Raw genomic sequence first — 19005 nt, 5'->3', positions numbered from 1 at the left:
GTGTATTGTTATATGAAGGGAGGCCCATTTGTGGCGCGTGGGTTGCTGGGAAACTGCTTGCTGCACTGGACACACAGTCCCTGCAAAATCCCCCACAGGGCCACAATCGCTGACCCCTCCCCTGTCCATAATGTATCTCCAGGAAGAAGCTCTGGACAGAGCCCTCTCACACTCAGCCCTAATACGCTCCACACAGACACCTGCCACCCAGAGCTCTTGCCAAGCAGGGGAACTCCTCACACCAGGAACTGGACAGAGCTGGGCTCTGGGGTCAGAGAAATCTGGGCTAAATCCTTGCTTGGCCACTTGTTTGCTGTGTGACTCTAGGATGGTAACTTCACTGCTTTTGGTAATAGTGATGATGGGCAGCTTGTATTTGTTGGACCATCCTGGTAGGTAGTCTACAAGCTTTATGTGCCCAATGCTGTTGACCTTACACAACACCCCAAGAAGGTGGGACTATTATCCCATTATACATATAGGGAAACGAAAACTCAGAAACTAACTACTGGGGATCACATGGCTTATATTATGGCTGAGCTAGGATTTGAATGGACCACTGACTCAGTTTCCCCACCTGGAAAATAAAGATAATAATCCTTGACTGGAAATGGGGGCATTAAATAGGACAGTGAAAGGACATGGAAGATGTTTCAATAAATGATGGCTATTTTCATTTGACCTTTGCAATTTAAGTACAGGAGTGACTATTAACCCCATTTTCCAAAGGGGAAACTGAGGCTCTAGTCCCCGTAGTCCCTTGTTGTACACACTCCCCTAACATCACCCCACACTTGGACATCCCAGCAGCTTCCTTATTAGGCTTCCTGTCCTGATCTCATGCCTTTCAATCATGTCTCCTCTGGGCACCCAGAACTGTCTCTCATTCTGCCATTAAAATAAGGTATATTTAACTTTTACTTGATTATATAATAAATTCAGGATAAATACATATAAAAGAAAAGTATAAAAAGAAAAAAAAATTTAAGATTTTATTTATTTATTCATAAGAGACAGAGAGAGAGAGGCAGAGTCACAGGCAGAGGGAGAAGCAGGCTCCATGCAGGGAGCCCAACGTGGGACTCGATCTTGGGTCTCCAGGATCATGCCCTGGGCCAAAGGCAGGTGCTAAACCGCTGAGCCATCCAGGGATCCCTAGAAAGAAAATTTAACTCACATGTAATCCCATACCATTATCTATTTGGGTTAACTTCTGTCATTTTATGATTTGCTCATTCATTCATTAATTCACTCATTCTTTAGAGAGCCCCTACTCTGTGCTAAGCCTTATGCGTGATGCTGCGGAAAAAGTGGTGAACAAGACTGACCTGGTCCCTGCAGGGGACCCCACAATGAGCTCAACATAATGGAAAGAGATTGATATCCAACAGATAAGCACATCTATAATATTGAATCTCAAGTATAAAATGTGCTGCACCACATATTTAAAGGATTATACACCATGACCAAGTGGAATTTTTTCCTGGAATGCAAGGGTGGTTTGATTAAGAATCAAATGTGTCAGGGATCCCTGGGTGGCGCAGCGGTTTGGCGCCTGCCTTTGGCCCAGGGCGCGATCCTGGAGTCCCGGGATCGAATCCCACATCGGGCTCCCGGGGCATGGAGCCTGCTTCTCCCTCTGCCTGTGTCTCTGCCTCTCTCTCTCTCTGTGTGTAACTATCATAAATAAATAAAAAATTAAAAAAAAGATTTATAAAAAAAAAAAGAATCAAATGTGTCACATTAACATAATGAAGAGGGAAAAAACACACATGATCACCTCTCAGTTGACACAGAAACAGCATTCGACAAATTCAACACCCTTTCAGATTAAAAAACAACACTCAACTAGGAATAGAAAGAAACTACCTCAATATAATAGAAGCCATATATGAAAAACCCACAGGAAGCATCATACTCAATGGTGCAAGATTGAAACCTTTCCCCTAAGATCAAGAACAAGGCTAGGAAGCTTGCTTTTGCCATTTCTATTCAAGATAGTACCAGGCATGCTAGCCAGAGCAATTAGACAAGAAAGAGAACTAAAAGATATCCAAACTAGAAAAGAAGAAGTAAAATTATCTCTGCTTACAGGTGATATGATCTTATATGTTGAAAACCCTGAAATTACACATATACACAGGCAAAAACACGGCTAGAATTAATAAATTCAGCAAAGTAGTAGGATACAAAGTCAACACACAAAAATCAGTTGCATTTCTGAACATCAACAATGAACAATCTAAAAAGGGAACTAAGAAAACCATCCCATTTACAAAGGCTTTCATAAAAGAATAAAATATTAGGAATTAACTGAGAAGATAAAATTTTGTACAATAAGAATTACCAAAACAATTCTGAAAAGCAATTAAAGATGACAAATAAATGGAAAGATATCCCATGTTCATGGATAGGAATAATATTTCTAAGATAGCAATACTACCCAAGACAATCTACAAACTTGGTGCAATCTCAACAACCTTTTTTAGACATAGGAAAAGTCGTCCCCCAAAACTAAAATTCATATAGAATTTCAAGAGACCTCAAATAGCCAAAACAATTCTGAAAAAGAAGAACAAAGTTGGATTCACACTTCTGGACCTCAAAATTTACTATAGATCTACACTAATCAAAACAGTGTGGTACTGACACAAAGACAGACATATATGGCCAATGGGATAGAATAGAGGGTCCAGAAATAAACCTTCATGTGTAATGGCCAAATGATTTTCAACACAAATGCCAAGACTAGTCAATGGGGAAAAGACAGTCTTTTCAACAAATGGTTTGGAGAAAACTGGGTATCTGCATGCAGAAGAATGAAGTTGGACCATATGATCCAGCAATTCCACGTCTGGGAATATAATCAAAATAATGAAAAACTAAAAGGCAAAGTGCAATAGGAGAAGGGAAAAGAAGACATAAACTTTAATGTTATTTTATACCACTTTTGAATTTTGTTCCACATGCCTTTTATAACTTTGAATTTCTTTTTTTTTTTTAACAGAAACAGTCTTTTATTTATTTATTTATGATACGGAGAGAGACAGGCAGAGATACAGGCAGAAGGAGAGGGAGAAGCAGGCTCCATGCACCGGGAGCCCGACATGGGATCCGATCCCGGGTTCCCAGGATCGCGCCCTCGGCCAAAGGCAGGCGCTAAACCGCTGCGCCACCCAGGGATCCCTAACTTTGAATTTCTTTAAAAAAAGTAGATCACTTTCAAGAAATAAGTCATGTGCTTTTCCAAATATTATGGTTTAAAAATTTCTCTTTGGGACAAAGTTTTGCTATCTCTTCACCTGGAATTAAAATCCTAAAAGTCATCACTTCCAGCTATGTGAATTTAACAAGTGGCCTCAGGTTCTCTGAGCTCCACATTCTTCATCTACGCTATTCAGGTGGGAACAACCCCGTGAGAAATTAAAACAATATGTATTTACTGCCCAGCATGCAATGGGTGCTCAGATCTTCCCACCTGAACTTGACCAGGGCCCTCATGCTCAGCTCAGCCTGAGCATCCTCACTCTCTGACCACATCAGAACCACCTCGAGCCCTGGCATCAGTTGAGACTTCTCCCTCTGGGGATGACCCTGAACAGATCTGGCCCCAGGTGTGGCTAGGAAGTCCCCTCCACAGGGGACAGAAGACTGAAAATGGTGGCCTCAGGGAAGATGTCCCTCTTTGGGGCTCGAGTCCTGCAGCCCCCATCCATCCCCTGCCAGCCAGCCAATGCATCTGACGCCCATGTGTGTGCTTCTCCAGCCAGAGGTTTGGGTTCCTTGTTTTATGGCTTTTTAATCCTTACTTGGCAGAAAGGAAGTGGTGGGTCCGCCCGGCCACGCAGAGAGTGGCCAGAGGATCTGCAAACGAAAGATTCATGGACCATCAAATGGGACCTGGGCCTCTGAGGCTGCCCTAGCCCTTCACATGGAAATAAATCACCACCAGGGAAGAAAGATAAAAGGTGCCGGGATTCAGGATCCGTCTTATGAGAAGCAATGTGCAGAGGGGGACTTTTTCCCTGAACTCCTGCAGAGCTGGGCTGACGATGTCCCAGAGGCTCCTGAGACCTGATCCTCATACACCTTGCCCAGACCCAAAAGGCATGCAACCTGTGCAGTCACACACAGCCTCATACCTAGAAGGTTCCCATGCTTGGCCTAATGCTCTGCTGTTGCCACCTTGAAATTTGTACTAACTTTTGAGCAGAGGGCCCCACATTTTCGCTTTGTGCTGGGTTCTGAAAATTATATATCCAGCTGTACCTGGCCAGGAGTGGCTTTGGGCACTCACTGGCGGGTACTTATCTGGCACAGCTTACACCTCCAGAGACAAGGATGGCCCTCCTCCTCCTGGGGTAGCCTCTGAGTCTGCTAACAGGCAAGTAAAGCTCAGAGATCTTACCTCATGTTGTTTGACAGAATGACTGGGGTCTAACTGTCCTGGCTCCCCACTAGCTGTGTGACCTGGGGACTATTACTGCACTTCACTTTCCTTGTCTGCAGAATGAGGGTAGTAGTAGTAGGGCTAATGTGAGGGTCTGATGAGATGATGCATACATGGTGCCTGGCACATACTGCTTCTGTACCTAATCAACAATAGCTGTTATTATACATGATTGGGAAAAGCTTCTTTCTATTGGGTTGGGATCTGCAGGCTTGAAGATTGGTTAAGGAGAGGAGATAGAAGATGGTACATGCAACACACACACACACACACACACACACACACACACACACTATAAAGTCAAACCTGCAAACTTCACCTGGGCTCCACCCATCATGTACCTTGTTCTCTGCTGCCATCTGCTGTCATGAATCAGGCATTGCATCACCACTGGGGCTGCAGGACACCAAGTTTCATTTGTTCTTATAATAATTAGAAGATAATCTAATCATCTGACAGTTCACTGAAGGCCTGCTGTGCAGGCATGGGGACTCTGCAGTGAACAAAAGACAAAGCCCCTGCTTCTTGGAACTGGTATTTTTGTGGGAGAAATGGATAATAAGTAAGAAAACCAATACTTTGATGTCAGCTGGTGATAAGCACACTGGAAAGAGGGCGGGGAGGCAGAAGGTGGGGAACAGAGCCAGTGGGCTCTCAGTGGAGCCAGAAGGACAAAGTCCACCATCCTGGGGCAGGGGCAGGAGGGTGACAGGCTGAAAGGCAGTCAGGGAAGGGAACTTGGGGTAGGCTCTGTGGCTTGTCAGGTCCCATCGGCCTGGCTCCTCAGCCCTACCCCATTTCCTGCACAGCTCAGGGCAACTTCCTCCCTGACCAAAGCCTTAGTCTCCACATCTGGAAAATGGGGAGAATAGCACCCACTTCTCAAACTAGTGCTGTTGTGAGGATTCCGTGGGATACTGGAGGGAGAAACAAGTTGTGAATTATACTATTCTTATCCATTATAATCTTCTCCTTGTTAGCTAACACTGCTATGTACCTACTAAGGAATCTGCTAAGCTCTTGCATAAATTACCTCAATGAATCCTAAAAAAAAAAAAACAAGAGACACCTGGGTGGCTCAGTTGCTCAGGTCATGATCCCAGGATCCTGGGATTGAGTCTCGCATTGGGTACCCACAGGGAGCCTGCTTCTCCCTCTGCCTATGTCTCTGCCTCTTTGTGCATCTCTAATGAATAAATAAATCAATAAAATCTTTAAAAAAAAAAAACAACGCTGCTATGTAGGTACTGTGATTACAGACCCCTTACAACAGAGAAAATTGAAGTCCAAGAACGCCCAGCACAGTGGCAGCAGAGGGGTTTGGGAAGTGTGTTTGGAAACAAGGCCTGTCAGCAGGAGGCTGAGTGTCTGGCCCTCCTCCAGAGTGGCACCTGAACCACCCTCTGGTCTTCACCACCCTGATGAGAGACAGCAGGGGGAGAAGGAAGGGCGTCCCTCACGGCCAGCAGACCCTGGGCTCCCACCTCCACTATTCAGGGAAACGCCACCTGTGGAGCATGACTCACAACAGTGCCACCCTCCAGATGCAGGGGTGACTTCCTGGACCTGTACAATTAAGTCATTCACTCTAAGCCACCCCGTCTGACCCTGGATAAGCTGCCTGTTCTCTCCAGCCTCAGTTTTCTCATCTGTAAAGTGGGGGGGAATAAGCAGGATCACTGGCAAGCTTGGGAAGCGACAGAGTTAGGTGATGGAAATGGAGACATGCTGTGCACACAGGCCCAGCCATCACTGCTCTTTTCTAAGCAGCAACGTGAGGGACTTTTCATCCTCACAGTACTCAACTCAACCTGGTATGTTTGGAAGTTTTCAGGTTTTAGCACTGAAGGTCCAGCATCACAGGAAATCCCTCAGTTCTGGGCAAACCTGTAAGGCAAAGAATGTTTTCTACGAGTTCTGGGTGAGGAAACGGAGGCTCAGTGTAGATATGTGCTTGCTCAGCATCCCACAGCCAGGAGGGGGCCCTGGTCTGTGCACTTCAGAGCTTTCCTCTAGCTAAGGCACCTGGCTGGTCCCTGTGGAAAGTGGAAGCCATGGAAGGTTCAAGCTGTGGCAGGCTCATGCCCAGGAGCTCACTGGCCACCCAGGCAGGCCTGTACTGTGCAGCCACAGAGGAGTCAGCCAGTGAGACACTTCAGAGAAGGACAATCTGAATGAACAGCAAAACACCCTGTTACACTCCCTTTCTTGTTTAGGTTTCAACTTTGAAAACACAAATGCCTCAAATAAGTTCAACATGGGCTGGAGGCCCAAGAGACTCAGGCCCCAATTGCTTCCAAATGGAGCAGTAGACCTCACCTCCCAGAACCTGAGATCGATGTACATATGGCTTCAGATGTCTGAGTGTCCCTAGCAGAGCAGGATGGGCCGGGCCATGAGGTGGGAAGGGTAGGCTCAGACTCACAGTTGACAGACCAGGGGCAAACCCCAGCCCTGACCTCCTACTGTCAGCTACCACTCACTGAGTGATCACTGAGTAAGCCCACAGACATCACTGGATTCTCACTGTGGCTTGGTGAGGTAAGACCAAGTATCCCCATTCTACATATGGATAAACTATGGCTGAGAGTCCACACGACTGGTCCCAGGTCACACCCAGTGGTAAGTTCCTGAGCCAGGGTCCTACAGCCTGGAAGCCCCACTGTTGGCCTGCATATCCTACCTCGTGCATACCCGAGGTGTGACCTGGGTGGGTCTCTGCCCTCTGTGTCTTGGTTGCTCATCTGGAAGGTGGGAGCAAGAGTCCACACCGCCAAGTTTGTTGACAAGACTCAAAGAGACTGAGGTTGGAAAGCACTCAGGGATGGGGTCAAGGTGAAGGCATCACTGGTATCCGGGGACAGTTAGTTACCTGCACATTCAAGTACACGATTTTCTCCCACATTTTTGCTGCCACTGTGGCATGTGAGAGCAAGGAGGGCTATTCACTGAGCACATACTACACGCTGGGTCCTGCTGCATCATGTTTTGTGCACATTAACTCATGTAATTCTCACAACACCCCCAAGATAGGCACCCTCATCACCCTCCTCGGCAATTTACAGGTGCAGGAATTGAGGCCCGAAGAAAAGGAACTTACGAGCCAGCAATCACTCAGTGACTACGTGGCGGGCCTGGGATCTGAATTCAGGCAGGCTGGGCGGTTTGATTTCATAGGATAGAGACTTCTGGAGGCAGCAGGGGCCCCCGGGGACAGGGGCAGGATGCTGGAAGCCTCTGCCGGGGCATCTGGGGCACAGTGGACACTCAGGTCGGCCCCCAGGAGGGTGAGGCTAACCCCCTTCTGTTTTCCCTGTAAAGTGGGTGGTGAGGCCCCAGAGGAAAAGAAACTAGGGTGCAGGGATGGAGGGTGCGGGGGCACCCAGAGTGGGAAGGAGCCGAGCTACGTCAAGCTGTCAGGACAACCTCACTGAGGGGCAGCCTAGACCAAGGAAGCACTGGGGATGGGGTGCCTGCTTACCAAGCCTCAGTTTCGCCATCTGTAAAGAATGCGGGTGGAGTCCCTGACCTAGAGGAGGTCACAGACTGGAGACAGAACCCTAGGTGAAGGCTAGGCTGGGCAAGTTCAAGGACGGAGGGTGGCCTGTGCTGTGAGGGACAGAGGGGGCCCTGGGGACCCAGCCTTCAGGGAGCTCGAGCGGTTGACCTGGGAGTGTGAGGGCCTGAGGGCTGGGTGGGGGCCAGGGGAGAGAAGGAGGGCCCAGACAGGGGCCTGGGGCTGAGGTTCAGGGCTCGCAGGAGGCAGCAGGCAGGGTCCTCACTCACAACTCAAATCTCCCCTGGACAGGCAGGGAAGGGCTGGATCCGGAGCCGGGAGGACAGGACAGGCCAGGCCAGCACGGAGGCAGTGGTCAGCGGGCAGGGGCGGGGGAGGGGCCACAGATGGGAAGCAGGTGGGGGGTGGGGGAGGCAGGAGACAGATGAGGCCTGGACAAGGAGGAAACAGAGAACAAGATGAGAGATAAGATTTCAAAGGCGCGTCAGACGGTGGCAGCCGCAGAGGAGCAGCTCCTGGACAGGGTAAGGCAGGGGTGGGGGGGGTGGTTAGGGCTGAGAGACCTGAGGAGGGGAGGGTGCAGGGGGCCGGGAACAGCTCTAGACTCGGTGTCCCCTGGGACTGCCCCACCACATCTCCAGTCCTGCCTTGCCGTCCCCAGCCATAGTCTACTGTGTCCCTGATTCTGTCCGGTTGAGAATTGTGCCCACTGTTCAGGGGTAGGCCTGGTTACCGCCCCCTGCATCCTCAGCCACCGTGTGGTCTCAGCCTCTCCCCGGCTGTGCCCCTGTGGCACCGCCCTAGTCTGCCCATGCCCGGGGACGGCACTCTTGCTCCGAGCAGTCAGTATCCCCATGGAAGGGCCTGAATGTACCTTCGCCCCCACCCTAGCCTGTTATTCACATCTCATCCTAGGTGGCCTGCGGATGGCTATGGGGACATGGGGCATGCAGATCCTGCAGTAGCTCCTGACCTGCAGACATCAGCCCAAAGCCCCTGCTTCCCCCTCCACCCCTCTGCACCACAGGTGTTTGCACCTTATGTCCCGGGTTGACACCCAGCTCTACCTCATACTTGCTGGGAGCCCTTGGACAAGTTGTCCAGTTCATAGGAACTCAAGTGCGGAGAGATTGATGGCACTACCTGCATCCCAGGGTTGGTGTTAGGAGCCAGTGAAGAAATGACACATGGTAGGGCTTTGTTGAATTGTCATATGATCCCCTCCTCACAACCCTACAATCTCTGTGGCCCTACTGGAAGTAATGGGGTACAAAGAACCCAACTGGAGGGTAAGACCCTGGGGTATCCAGTGGCATCACGCAGTTGGAACCCAGAGTGGTTGGCCTGGGTTGAATGACAAGTGTCACTGTCCCACTGGTGCCAATTTTTTAGCCAACCAGTGCCAAATCCCTGAATGGGTACCGGCTGGAGAGAGACCCACATCAAGGGTCACTCTGGACTCTTGGTAACCATGACAATGATGCAGGGAGTGAGCCCAGTGTATGGAGCGGGTGAGGACCTAAATCTTAGCCAATGAATCCAATGTGGGTCAGGAGTTTCACTTGTGTGTTATGACAAGCAAATCCAGCTTGTGCCCCAACAAGCACAGCCCAAGCCGTGCATGCAGAGGGATGCAGGCCTTCAGGAAGCATGTACCTGGCCCTGTAATGCAGCAGGCATTATTCTAGGGATGCAGCAGGGAGCAATTCTGACCCATATCCCTGTCCTCGTGGCACTCAGGTTCTAATAAGGCGAAGACAGGCACTAGACAAAATTAATAAGCAAAGAATACAGTAGGTTAGATGGTGCTGAGTGCTCCAGGAGAAGGAGGTGAGGAGTGCTGGGGTGGGGAGCAGGGTGCATTACAAAGAGGTCACAAGCATGGAGGCCAGTTAGGAGGCCACTGCTGTCATTTGAGCAGACAGTGATAGTGCCCTGGACCAGATACATGTGAAGGGGTCAGGGCGTGGGAGATATGCTCAGAGTCAGGATATACTTGGGATTGCTGAGAAGGTTTCCCAATGGAGTAGAGTGTGGAGTGAGAGAAAAAAGCAAGGTCTTTGGCCTGAGCAAGTAGCTGGAAGGACTGCCCTTAACAGAGATGGGACCCGGTGGGGTGGGGGTTCCATGTTGATCTTGAACTTCTGCACAGAGGAGCAGGTGGGTGAGGTGGACGGCAGGCCTGTGCGGTGGGTGGCAGTTTGCAGTGTTTGCAGAAATACCACTCTGTGCGGGTGGGCAGCATGGGCAGCACATCACAGCAGAGGGGATGGAGCACAGGTGGACAGAGAGCAGCTCCTGGCACAGCAGGGTTAGGATGTGACCACCCAGAGGGGCAAGAGAGAAGAGTGCAGAGGAGTGCAGAGCAGGCGCTGAGCTGGGTGGGTAGAGCCAACAGGGCAGGTGTGAGGGTGGGGAAGGTGGCCTCAGCATGCTCCTTTGAGAGTCTTAGGACACATCAGGCCAGCAAGGATGGTCTTCCACAGCCTCTGACATCAGGGCAAATGGAGCAATGTGCAGAACCTAGAGTCAGGCCAAATTTGAACCCAGCCCCTCTACTTCCCAGCAGGCAACCCTGGGCAACTCGGTCTGAGACCTCTACAGTATAGTGAGACCTCAGGGATAGCGCACTGGGAGCTCTCAAGCCTCTGCTTTCTGTGCGTTAGAGCAAACCCAATTCACTTTTGTAAATAACTTTATCTTGGTTAGTGTTTAGCAGATTACTTGCCAGGTATTCTGCTAAACACTCTATGGATTATCTTGTTTAATCTTTATCCTAATCTTAACCATAACCCTCTGTCATTTAAATGCTAATCACTGAACAGCAGTCAGGGCCTGCCTGGCTATAAGCCATGGGACTTCTATTCAACCCTCTGAGGTAGAATGGCCATGAAAAGGGCACACTGTGGACACAGGTACAGCCCCTGGCTGCATGAGGTTAGGAGCTATAGCACAGGATGTGGAAAACTACTCAGCAATGAAGAGTAAGGAGCTACAGATAAGGACAATTATTTGGATGAGTCTCCAGGGAATTGTGTGGAGTGAAAAAAGCTAGTCCCACAAAGTCACATATCGATTCCATTTATATATTTGAAATGACAACATTTTAGAAATGAAAAATAGATTAGTGGTTGCCGGGGGTTAAAATGGGAGGGGTAGGTGGGAGAGGACATGGTTATAAAAGGGCAAATACCAGGAGGGTCCTGTCACAAGGAACTGTCCAGCAAGTTGACTATGGTAGTAGGTGTATGTGTATGTGATAAAATTGCACAAAACTAGACACACACACACACACACACACACACATACACACAAATGAGCACAAGTAAAATAGGGGAATCCCATCAATATCAATTTCCTGATGGGGATATGTTACCATTGGAATAAAACTGGATACAGGGCATAGATAAATTATTATTTCTTACAACTGTATCTGAATCTACATTTATCTCATTAAAAATGTTTAATTAAAAAAAAATGCCTGGGGTGCCTGAGTGGCTCAGTCAGTTAAGTGTCTTGCCTTTGGTCCTGGGATCAAACCCTGCATGGGGCTCCTTGCTCAGTAGGGAGTCTGCTTCTTCCTCTTGCTATGCCCCTCCCCCTGCTTGTGTGCACTCGTGTGCTCACACTGTCTCAAATAAATAAAATCTTTAAATAAAAATTTTTAAAAACCCAGATGTCCACCAAAGACATAGCGCCCTGGCCATTTATTCCTAGGCCAGTCATCGCCAATGGGCCAGTGCCCATGAAGACTCTTCAAGCTTATGATAATAGAAACAGATTATCTGAATACACAAAATAAAGTACACTTCTAATGTCTAGAGTTAGGCTGTCCAACAGGAGCCACCAGCCACATGTAGCCACTGAGCACTTGAAATATGGCCAGTACCTATTGACATGTCCTGCTAGACACATCACATTACATACCAGATTTCAAGCACATAATATGAATGAAAGAATATAAATTGTCTCATTAATATTTTATATTGACTACATATTGAAGTGGCATTTTTATATACTAAATTAAGTAATATATTTTATTAAAATGACTTTCATCTGTTTCTTTTTTAAGGGACTCCTAGAAAACTCTAAAGCACATGTGTTTTATGCATTTCTATTGGACAGCACTGCTGGAGAGCAACCAGAATTATCTGCAAGTATCATCAAATCATGAAGATTCTGACCGGAGCTCACCCCCTGGCTTATGTCATTGGATGTTTTTTCTGACTTCCCCAAGAAGCACTTCGTATTGGCTGTATCTCTGCAGGACCCAGAATTGGTTCTGCGTGGTATCAGAAACCAGAGAGCCTCACAAGGCTTGGCCCCAGGTCTCCACAAAGGTCAAGACGCAACCAGTAGGAGCCACAGACTCATGTTCTGTCTGATGTAACACACTTCCAATGGTGACCACTGCATAGTGTAGAGAATCACTATGTTATATGCCCAAAAATAACCTAACATTGTGTGTCACCTGTACTCCAATAATTAAAAAATAAAAGATAAAATACTCTACCTTTCTGAAACTTGTGGCTAATAAAAAAAAAGAAAAGAACACTTTTATTTCTTTCTTTACTAAAAGAAAAAAAAAACCCTATAAGCATATGTTCTTTCTAGGTTTCGTCACAGGGGACCTAGGGGGTCAGGCACAAAGGTCATTCTCACCTTGGGTCCCAGGACAAATGTCACCTCCTCAGAGAGGAGGGTGTCTGTATGGACACACACACACACACACACACACACACAAATGAGCACAAGTAAAATAGGGGAATCACATCAATGTCAATTTCCTGATGGGGATATGCTACCATCGGAGTAAAACCGGGTGTCTGTATGGACACCCTTAAGCACTCTGCTGCCTTGATTCCAGCCAGACACAGGGGTGATGGGACAATGCCTCCCTTGGACTGGACCATGATTAGCTCATTTCCAGCATTAGGGCTTCTCCCTACATACTACACAGTGGAAACCCCCTTGGAACTCATGCATTTGCAACCCAAATGTGCAGGAAGAGATAACCACTGAGAGGGATAACCACTGAGTAGTGAGTGGAGTAAGCCTTTAACCACAAGAGGACTAATCCAGGGGGCAGACACCTGTCCTACAAGACTGAGCACACACTGTCCCTTGATGGCAGTGGCCAACTTGATGACACATCTTCATGCTGGCTCTCTCTCCTCCCTGATTCACTCTGCGTCCCTTATTCCCATAAAGTACTTATGCTGCAGCTTTGTCTCAGGCCCTACTTTCTTGGGGAGCCCAGGCCAGGACAGAGACCCCATCCCGATCCTGGCTGCTTGGTCCAGAGTGGCCCTCCCAGCCCCAGCCCCCGAGTTCCCCCAACTCAGCACTTGCATCCTCTTTTTACAGCATCTTCTATGCTTCTATGATCATGCTCAGGTTCCATGCGCATTCCATCCCCAACACCTAAAACTGGGCCTAGTACATACTTGGTGCTCAGAAAATGTTTGTCACTTGAGGCCCTGCCCAAGCCTGACTGTTCCTCTCAGAGCAGGAGTCTGGGAAATTCAGACTGTTTGTCAGCTGGCACCAGGTACACTTAGCATAGAACATTGAGTAAGCTCTTAGGCCTTTATTCTGGGGAGAAAAGATGCTACCCTTCTTAAAAATAAGATTTTACTGGGTGCCTGGGTGGTCCCATCGTTTAAGTGTCTGCCTTCAGCTCAGGTTATGATCCCAGGGTCCTGGGATGGAGACCATGTCGGGCTCCCTGCTCGGCGGAGATCTGCTGCTCCCTCTCCCTCTACAGCTCCCCCTGCTTGTGCTCTCTCTCTCTTTCTCTCTCTCTCTCATCAAATAAATAAAATATTTTTTTAATAAATTTATTTATTTTTATTTTTATTTATTTACGATAGTCACAGAGAGAGAGAGAGAGGCAGAGACATAGGCAGAGGGCGAAGCAGGCTCCATGCACCGGGAGCCCAACGTGGGATTCGATCCCGGTCTCCAGGATCGCGCCCTGGGCCAAAGGCAGGAGCTAAACCGCTGCGCCACCCAGGGATCCCAAATAAATAAAATATTAAGAACAAATCAAAGGTTTTACTTTTTGGATCCACCCAGACAGGTGCCTTGCTCTTGAAGGTCAACAAAGAAGCAAGTATTAAAATCCATCGGTCAGCACTCAGACCAATTCTGGGTACAGTTAATCCCCCCTGGAGCCTTGATTGTCAGGAGCTTCTGAACCCCGGGGTCATTAGGAAGGATCACCAGGCCTCAGGGAGCAGCCTGGGGGAGTTGACAACAGGGGCTTTCTTTTGCAAAGCGCCAAAGGTAAGCGTCCCAGGTGCTGAGCTGCTGTGATCTCCTTCACCAGCCTCACAGCATGGGTTCCTCAGGGGTTGGAGAGGGAAACAAATAAGATGCCACAGGCAGGGGCGCCTGTCGCATCCTTTGTCATCATCATCATCTCCACTGTCCCTTCCCCTTATGATCCTGAACCTGTCACACCTAAGGGGCAAGCCTTGTCCTCTCACACAGACCACATCTGCCCCAAAAGGAGTAAATCCATAGCAGTGTCTCTCTACAGAGGGCAATGTCACACCCCCACCCAGGGTGCAGGTGGCATTATCCAGAGGAATTTTTGGTGATTGCAACTGCGGGAAGTTCTATGGGTTTCTAATGCTAGAGGCCAAGGATGCTTCATCCTTCAATGCATAGGACAGCTCCTCACAATAAAGAATTAATCAGAACAGTAGTAGATGAATGGATAAAGAAGATGTGGTGCATATATGCAATGGAATATTACTCAGCCATAAAAAATGAAATCTTGCCATTTATAATGTCATAGATGGAACTAGAGGGTATTATGATAAGTGAAATAAGTCAATCAGAGAAAGACAATTATATTATGTCACTACATGTGGAATTTAAGAAACAAAACAAAGGAGCGTAGGGGAGGGAGGGAAATATAAAACAAGACAAAATCAGAGAGGGAGACACACCATAAGAGACTCTTAATCATAGGAAACAAACTGAGGGTTGCTGGAAGGGAGGGGGCGGGGGAGGGGGTAACTGGGTGATACATTAAGGAGGGCACATGAGGTCATGAGCACTGGGAGTTTATATAAGACTGATGTGGGACGCCTGGGTGGCTTAGCAGTTGGGTGCCTGCCTTCAGCCCAGGGCATGATCCTGGAGTCCCGGGATCGAGTCCCACGTTGGGCTCCCCACATGGAGCCTGCTTCTCCCTCTGCCTGTGTCTCTGCCTCTTTCTCTCTGTGTGTGTCTCTCATGAATAAATAAATAAAATCTTAAAAAAAACAGACTAATGAATCACTGACATCTACCTCTGAAACCAATAATATGCTACATGTTAATTAATTGATTTTAAGTTAAAAAATAAATTAATTTTAAAAACATTTTTAAGGAATTAATCAGTCCCAAATCTCAATGAAGCCACAGTTGAGAAGCCCTGAGTTAGAGGATGTGGAGTATGTGTGGAATGTGTCCTCAGCTCCCTGCTGCACAGGGCATAATGGTGGCAGGACTCCAGTAGTCCTGGGTTTGAAGCTCGGACCCCCTTAGAGTGGCTGTGTACCCCGGAGCAAGTGAGGCGCCCCCTCTGAACCTCAGCTGTCTCAACCAAAAATGAAGAGGACACCGACCACTTAAGTGCTCTCGGGAGAACTAAATGAGGTAATGTACCAAAAGGGTATAACGGGGCGCCTGGCGGGCTCAGTGGTTGAGCATCAGCCTTTGGCTCAGGTCATGATCCCGGGGTCCTGGGATAGAGCCCCACATCAGGCTCCCCACATGGAGCCTGCTTCTCCCTCTGCTTGTGTCTGTGCCTCTCTTTCTGTGTCTCTCATGAATAAATAAATAAAATCTCTATTTTTAAAAAAAGGTTTAACTGTGTTCTTCACAAAGAGAGCTCAAGGAGTGGGGGCTGTACTACTGGGTTAATAGTACCCCCGAATTCATGTTCAGCAGGAATCTCAGCCTGTGACTTTATTTGGAACTAGTCTCTGCAGATGTAATTAGTTAAGCTAAGATGAGGACACACTGGATTATGGTGGGCCCTGAATCCAATGACTGGAGTCTTTGTAAGAAAGGAGAGGGACACAGACCCAAACGAGACACACAGAGGGAGAAGGCCATGTGCGGACAGGGGCAAAGATCAGAGTGGCGCAGCTACAAGCCCACAAGCACCCAGAACTGCTGGCAGAACCAACAAGAGAGGCAGGAAACAGATCCCTGGCGGCCTTAGGAGAAACCAATCCTGGGGCACCTGGCTGGCCCAGGTGGAGAGATGTGTGACCCTTGATCTTGGGGTTGTGGGTTTGAGCCCCATGTTGGGCCTAGAGATTACTTAAAAATACATAAATAAATTTAAATAAATAAATAAATAAATAAATAAATAAATAAATAAATAAATAAATAAATAAAAGAAGAAGGAACCAGTCTTGGCAACATCTTGATTTCAGACCCTTGGTTTCCAAGTACTATGAGAGAATAAATCTCTACTCTTTTAAGCCACCTAGTCGGTGGTAGTGTCCCACGGCAGCTGTGGCATGCTAACCTGGAGTGGTGGCCACACTGTGGCTGTCATCTGTAGCACACTGAGGAGATGTACCCAGAGAACGAGGTCTCCAGGATGCTAAGAGTCCCTGCACGCATTTGCCCTCCAGCACGCTGCACACAGCTCAAATACCCAGGACGTGTCTGGAGTTCAGGGGCTTTCTTCACGCATCGGGAAGAATGTCTATGTCTCCAGGTGCCCAGTTAAAGTGCACAGACTGTGAAGCCCAAAGAGGATCTCTCGAGCCTCTGGGATTTCCCTACGGCATGCTGCATGCACCATCAGCGTTATCGGTGTGCCCCACCCCCAGGGTGTGTCCAGGGTGGCATGGTGAGTGTACCACCCAGCTCCCCACCGCATGTATCTGAAAAAGGCAAACAAATGTGGAAGGACCCAGCCACGGCACACAGAAGCCTCTACCACATACGTGTATGGTGAGAACGGCAGGTGTGACCCACCGACTGCATCCCTGGATGGAGTTTACAGCGTGAGGCGAATCTACGCCACCCTGGTGCATCCACAGCAGGCCGGGGAGGATGCTTCCCCGCAGAGATGGCTCCGACGACATGGAGCAGCTATGGCACATGGAAAGCAGAGAAGGAGGAAAATCCATTTGGGGCCAAGAGCTCTGTCTGAACTTTGTCCTTTTCTCAAGCAAAAGAAAATATTATTTCACCCTCTAAAGAACCACACATAATAACAGGCGAAATGTCAAGACCAATGTTGATATAAACCCCCAAGGAAAACAAACATCTCCGTACCTTCTCTGCGGCCTCCCCACCTCACCCTGCTCAGCTAGTTTAAACAGATCTAGCAGTGGGCAGAGGGGAGGCGGGGGGAGTGGGCAAAGTCTGCCTGGCTGGGAGAACTATGAAGGAAGCTGAGCCTCACCAGGACCAGAAGCAGAGCCTGGCCTGCTTTCAAATCCCAGCATCCATCACTGCCTGTGTGACCTTGGGCAAACAGCCTGACCTCTCTGAACCTGAGCTTCCTCATTGGCAAAGGAAAGGACAGCAGTATGGAATAATTCAGGTAGAGCACTTGAGTACAGTGCCTGGGACATGTAGGAAGTAAAAGTAGCTACCGTTGCTGATCACTACCCTCTGTCAAGCCAGGTCTCCCCGGGAGAGGAATGGGGGCCCCAAGACTGCACGACTGTGTGAAAGAACATTTCCCGAGCATCCACTAGGTGTTGGCACTAGTCTAGCTAGCTACCTTATTAGAATCAGTGCAGTCCGGAGGCAGTTACAATCCACCAGCTGCAAGAGAGGAAACAGGTTTAGAGAGATAAAGAGACTTGCCCAAGGTCATAAAGCTGGGAAGAGGAGCTGAAATTTAAAACCAGGTCTGTCTGACTCCAAGAGGGATGACCCCTGAACTCACCCACGAAACTGGGGCCCCATTTCCAGTCCAAGACTCTGTGGCACTCTCTGGACCCCAGATTATATCACCAAAGAGACCCAAGTTTGGTTCCAGCTTGAAGCCCCCAGTACTGGCCCTCCCAGCTGGTCCTCCAAACTTCCAGTCCAGCTTCCTTTTTGTTTTTTTATTTTCTGAATTGGGGAGAACCCAGCAAATACTGTCAAGCTCCTTCTCTGTGCCAGACCATCAGCTGAGCCCTAGAGACTCAGAATTAAATCCTCCCTGAATCCAGCACTCAAGTCATTCCCAAATCCAGCGGAAGCGTGGGGTTGGGGGAGATAAACAGATACAACAAGACTCTTAAGATATAAATACTCACTTTCATTGGTGCCTGTATAGGCTCCAGTAGGACTGAGAGAGGGGCACCTGCATGTCCTCCGGGGGAATCCAAGGGAGGTAGCACTCGGCATAGGAAAGAAAGACTCAGCTATGAAGAGTAGTTTGCCTGGAAGACCAGAGAGGAAATGTGTTTGAATTAGAAGGAACAGGTATTACAAGGGCATGGAGGCAGGAGAGCCTCAAGTGATGGGGGTCTCCATGTAGTTCCTGTGGATATCAAGCGTGTGAGATTGGCAAGAGAGGGTAGTGAACTGATCTGAGATTCCCTGGTGAGAATGTAGGATGGAGAGGCTGGCAGGGGCCACATCATAATGGGTTCTATTGAGGTAAATTTTACTGTGAGAGCAATAGGGAGCCACTGAAGGCATATAACCAGATCACATTTGCATTTGGGAAAGATCCTCCGTGTGCAGTGGGGAGAAGAGTTCAGAGGGGAAGGCTGGAGACGGGAGGAGGCAAGAGACTATGGCAGCTGAACAGGGGCAGTGCTTGGGGGATGCTGAGGAGAGGGGATGTGTGTAAGGTAGACCCACAGGACTGGGTGCCCAATATGGAACCTGAGGAGTAGAAAATAAAGGAGAAGAGGGAGAAGTCTACAAAATGTCCCGCTTCCACCTTCTGGTAAGCAGACAGACGAGGGCTCATGAGGAGTTCCAATGGGGACGCACCCAGTCTGAGGGGCAAAGGGGGTGTCCCAGTGAGGACACCAGGACACCAGCAGGCAGTCGGCTATGGCCTTCT

General features: G+C 48.5%; 1 long non-coding RNA gene across 1 annotated transcript in view; it reads right to left on the bottom strand.

The window, feature by feature from the left end:
* Window positions 1-18521, bottom strand: part of LOC102155868 — a 37977-nt gene extending 19456 nt beyond the window's left edge. The window contains exons 1-2 of the long non-coding RNA XR_005364979.1: window positions 18245-18521; window positions 16962-17078 (exon numbers count right to left, since the gene is read on the bottom strand). This is a non-coding gene — a long non-coding RNA (uncharacterized LOC102155868). The remainder of the gene's footprint in view (window positions 1-16961; window positions 17079-18244) is intronic.
* Window positions 18522-19005: the final 484 nt, after the last annotated feature.

This window comes from Canis lupus, chromosome 9 (genome assembly GCF_011100685.1).
Source record: "Canis lupus familiaris isolate Mischka breed German Shepherd chromosome 9, alternate assembly UU_Cfam_GSD_1.0, whole genome shotgun sequence".
In the NCBI taxonomy this organism is placed as follows: domain Eukaryota; kingdom Metazoa; phylum Chordata; class Mammalia; order Carnivora; family Canidae; genus Canis; species Canis lupus.
Note: the sequence above shows the minus strand (reverse complement) of the source record. Positions and strands in the feature narration are given on the sequence as shown.